The 5,310-nt window shown below is 42.3% G+C and overlaps 1 non-coding gene across 1 annotated transcript; it reads right to left on the minus strand.

Moving 5' to 3' along the window:
• Positions 1-4,509: 4,509 nt before the first annotated feature.
• LOC131290104 (U4atac minor spliceosomal RNA) lies at positions 4,510-4,682 on the minus strand. The gene has a single exon (XR_009189284.1). It is a non-coding gene; the product is annotated as a U4atac minor spliceosomal RNA (small nuclear RNA).
• Between the last annotated feature and the right edge of the window lie 628 nt (positions 4,683-5,310).

Raw genomic sequence — 5,310 nt, forward strand, 5'->3', positions numbered from 1 at the left:
GCTGTAAGACATTTTTTGGTTCGTTAGGAGACGAAAGGAACATGAGGAGCATTAAAAATAAAGGTTTCTGCCATCCATCAAGCAAATTCTAGGAAACGTGAAACCATTAAAACATCTAAAACGAGGACTTTACCTTGTAAGACATGTTTTGATTTTTTGTGTGAACAAAATTCTGAGGTTTTGAAGGATAGTTGTATATTACGAAAAATAAATAAAATATTCATACTGTATCCCAAACAGATTCTTGTACAAGAAAAGTTGCCGTAGCCCAATGGTAGTATGTGGTTTGCTCAAACTACACCTCGTTGGTTCAACTCCGATACTGAAACTCAGTTTTATAACCCAAAGAAGCTTTTAGGTATACTGAGCTATAAGCTGTGTTAACAATTCTCCCAAATACTATTCTCTATGATGATAAGTATTTAATTTCATAATCTTTCGGGAAAAAAAAATCTCCTATTTTCTTATTGTTGAGAATTCCTGTAACATTAATCTTCGGCTCAATAAAGCAATATATATTTTGCCGCACAGTAAACAAATAAAAAGATTTCACCAATAACTCAATCAGCGGGAATCTGATTCTCTTTCCCATTGATTGCATGTGTCTATTTCGTTCACCGTTTGTTTGTTGTCTTCAGCCCCTTCGGCTCGCGCTCGCGGAGAAAGTGAGTGCCAATTATTTTTTCTAATGAAACATAATTCCATTCTACCTCCAATTCCAATCGCATGCGATCGTCATCGATCATCAGTTGACGTTCGTGCCTGCGGCCAATTCCGCGGCTCCCGTTGGGCAACCTCGAACGAACGTATAATTTTATAATCGATGAAAAAGGGAAGAAAAGCGGAGGGGGAGGAGGGAGGCAATTCCAAAGGGCCCGAGGAGCATAAAACAATGACCCACATAAAGGTGACGGGCGCATGTGCATGGTGGGACACAGCATGGATCGCGAAATAATGGCACCGCAAGTGTGATCTCAGGTGCTGTGTTTCACTCACTGTCGTCTTTCTAATGTCATACCCACCACTCCCCCCCCCCCCCCCCCCCCCCCTGCCATTCTCTATCTACGTCTCATTACCATTTCCGGTGGCAATTTTAAAGCGCACCCATTATTATTACACCCCATAAATAAGGAATGGTTGCCCCTCTTTTCGTCTTCGGCGATCAAAATGGAACAAAGGAAAGGTTGATTCAATGAGGGGAAGGGGGGAAGGGGAGCGCCTTGTGACACTTTTGGGATGGAAAATTGTCGCCACCCACCCAGACGTGACAAAAACAAAATGGAGATGCCTGCAATTGAAGACTATCAACATTATTTATTGATCTTTTTTTTTTTTTTAAGTGGCACGACATCCCCTAGTGGGACAAGGCCTCCCTCCGAAGAGAGTTTGTGTGACCGAAAGACGGTATATTATAGATCGGTGGTCAGCCGTTCGTAATACCGGAGGGTGCCAGACTCGAGATTCGATCCCACACCTGTGGTGTGGTGTTTCCTCGCGCTACCGCTGCGCCATGGGCACCCCCAAATTATTGATCTTTTAGTTACAGTTAAAATGTGAGTAATATAAGACAGTTGAAACTATGACCGATCGTTTGAATATTAATTGCGTCAAGCGTGGAACAAATTCCCCGCATAAGACGATCCGCTTTTCCAGTCTCGGACATCATCTGACGATCATGACACGCTTACACTAATTTGGCTGAGGAGTTGGGCACCCCGAGAGACTTTTCTGTCCTAAGCTGGCGAGTCTAATCGTAGCAAAACGATAAAAAAAAAAAACAAGAAAAAGTCTATCGCACAGACCACAGGGAAAAAGTGACAGCTTTCTCCCAGCACACTGTGTGAGGATGAAAAATTGACCATGAAATTAGGTGTGTAGTTCCCGGGCAGATCCCGAAGCCGGCCGATGGAGTTGTTTGCCGCACTAATGGGCGTCGAGGGCGTCCCCGTTCCTAATCATCATTATGATCATCATAATTTTGCTGATTCGTCGGGGGTCGTCTTCCTTAATTCATCCATTAAAGGGTGCCCCAGAGAGTAATGTATTCTCCATTTTACTAAGAAACCAAGCACTAGAGAGAAGGGAGAGGGAGCGCACTTAGGAAAGATGCGGCTGTCGTTTTGGAGGTATTGAGACGATAATAAACAAAGCGTCGTTTGTTAGTTATAAACATTTGTAAAAAAAAGGGAAAAAAAAGCTAGATTACTTTTGGCGACGAGCATCAGCGGGTTCCGTGTTTCCACTTTTGTTCATTTTATTTATGACCGACCGCCCCTGAACGTCTATATTCGGTGGCTGTTAACGGGCGAGTCGTAAAAGCTGCCACAAACATATGCTCGGAAGATTGTTTGGATCATATTCCACACTCCTTTTTGGATTGTGTCGTTGGCAAATAACATCATAAATTTGCAAAAGAGGGAGGACGTGGAAAGAACCGACGTGCCAATTCGTGCTAATCGATTTAACCATGGAAAATTTGTGGAAACGGAAGAGACATTCTATCAAATTTCCAAGTGGAAATTTTTGTACACAAGAGGGAATAAAAACAAAAAAGGTAAATATATGATCAAGACGTGTTAAGAATAACGAAAATGCATCGACTTTTTTCTCCTTTAAAATCATCTTTATCCTTTCACGTAAATAACTAAGAGGGAACACCATCTCTTTAACAACACCTTTAATGTTTGACAGCACGCAACAGAAGAGTAAACCAAGGCCTTCGTTTGCCCTCCTGCTTGAGAATGCTATGCTTCTCAAGTGACGAGGCGTAACATACTTCAATTATGATCGATCAGGTCAGGTTCTCCTCTCAACCAGTGTGGTTAATTGTTTTATCCTCGCTTCGCCACACGACAAACTTCTACCGACACCGGACCACGTGTGGTTCCAGCAGTAAAACTATCGAAAGCTAGAGCTCGTACGAGAGGTGCCGAAACCTGCCACTTGGAGTTGCAGCGACCGTTGCGTGGTTTTTGCGGTTCAATTCCCGTGGTTTCGCATGGAGCACAAATTCATACCTCCCTCGAAGCATGAATGACACTCTCTTACCATACCAAAATGGGCTTGATTTTATGGCAGAAGTTTTCGGTCACGATACCGCATCAAACGCGTACTCGATTGATGACGATATTCAATGACGAACGCACATCGAAGCACGATAAACGAACGTGTAGGCTAGGGAAAACCCTTTCTGTTTCACAAAAAGAAAGAAAAACAAAAATCAAAGCAATGTTTTTTTTGCAAACAATCAACTGCAACAATGCATCATTATGTATGTGCAAGTTTTACTAGTAGAGTTCACCAGCGCATTGATTAATGTATTACCGAGCACCCGTCCCCCCGGGGCCGTTTCGAAATCAAGAAACATAAAGATTAGAAATGAAATGCTGGTACGAATGCGGTGCAAAAGAAGTAGCTCCAACAAGAAAGATACATGATAACGAAAGCAAAAAACGCACGCAGGGGAAAAACAGACAAATAACTCATGCTCATCCTCATCCTCATGCCTTCGTTTCGCACCCAGATGCCTTCCTAACCGACCGACCCAATGACTGAGTGAACCGGGAGCCAGCCTTCCATCCGGTTTTTCCTATTGCAAAATAAATTGCATTCAATCTCAACATCATCATCAACCGAACCGGGCGCAGCATCTTTCCACTTTCATCGGATCACGGTGGAAAAGGAGAACCGTTGGGGAAAATGTACCAAGCAAGGGGAACTCGGAGCAAAAAAAATACACGCAAGGTCACTCTCTATCGGCGTATCTTCACGGCACAATGGCGAAGGAAAATGAAAGCGGAAAAACAAAGTGCCCCGCATGCAGAGCAAGGCCACGCGGAGGGAAAACAACAACAAGCAAGCAAGGGAAAAACAAGAAACGGCACAGATCGAGTGATGTGCAATGTTGCCGGTCGTGCCAACCATGAGAGCAGAAGAAGCAACAAACGGCAAAGCCATGAGCGCAGAGCAAGGCCGTAATAATTAATTAATGATGCATCCCACCCGACGGCCAGGCACGTGTAGTATGTTGTGGCTGTGCACAACAAGCGATGAGCAATGTTCGAGTGGAAAACGAAAACACACTGATTGTTTTGTTTGAAGTGATTCACTTTTTTTTTCTCCTCGCTGGTGAAGATTGTATTCCCCGTTGTGCATTTATTTGTCACGAGCAAGAGAAAAAAAAAGTGCCCAGAAGGAACCTTTGGAATGAACAACAAAATTATTGCATGAACGTCATTCACAACATTCTAGACAAGAAAACAAAATACGTTTTATCTAAAAATATTTGCTAAGACATATATAAATCATGTGTTGTGTAAAATAAACAATTAAATGTTCCTTTCCTTTGAAACAAAACAAGTTCCATTGGAAAAGGACATCATATTACACTAGAACCAACTAATAAACTCATTCAAATTCAACAATCCTTATCCCTCGTTCCTTTAAAATTGGCGCTGCAAGGATGCACAATCAATGAAAGGTGCGCACGTCCCTTGTGAAGTAAAAGGACGATTCAAAAATTCCGACCAGCAGGATCGGCTGTTCGAAAGCGATCCACCGGCCGGGGGGTTAACGAACGGGGCGCAAAGGATGCGCCACCGCCCGTGTAATGGGTTTATTGTCAGCAGCAATGCCCTCACTATACGCTCATTGGACATTCTGCTCCCCAAGACAAGGAAGAAAGAGCGAGACCGCAACAGTCCATCTTGTCGATAGGACGCCATGTTACGTTAGCGATGCGTAAAATTATGCCACAAGGTCGATGTCATGTTTGGCAGGGACGTTTGAAATGGCAGATGCAGATGTCGAAGGAAATGCATTTTAGGAATCTAATATGATACTGGGGCAGTAGTTTTCGACATACATTTAGTTATCCTCGTTTTAAGCAGAGAGTTGTCGTTATTACCTGCAACGAAAAGAAAATGAAAAATGTGATTAATTTTTCGAAATATAAACTTATTATAAATTGATGATATGTCTTTCCATCATTTAAATGTTTATACTTCGTACTTCGTATCCTTTACATTTATTGGAGCAATTTCTACGAAAGTTTGTCTCAGGTTGTAACTCCCGGTTATTTTCTTCTTATTTTTATTTATTCCTTCATTTTAATAGTGTGTTGATATTAAAGTGAATATACAATTAGCATAATTAACGATCCGATAAAGCCAATAATCGGTGAAATCTTTCAAATACTCTTTGTACAATTTATTGACATTCATTATCCTGATTGTGTTCATTTCTCGGAACCACGGAAATGAAGTGTAGCGCGAAAAGCTTCTCTCCCGCTTCCCCGTTAGTTTTCCCAGC

This window comes from Anopheles ziemanni, chromosome 3 (assembly GCF_943734765.1).
Source record: "Anopheles ziemanni chromosome 3, idAnoZiCoDA_A2_x.2, whole genome shotgun sequence".
Taxonomy (NCBI): domain Eukaryota; kingdom Metazoa; phylum Arthropoda; class Insecta; order Diptera; family Culicidae; genus Anopheles; species Anopheles ziemanni.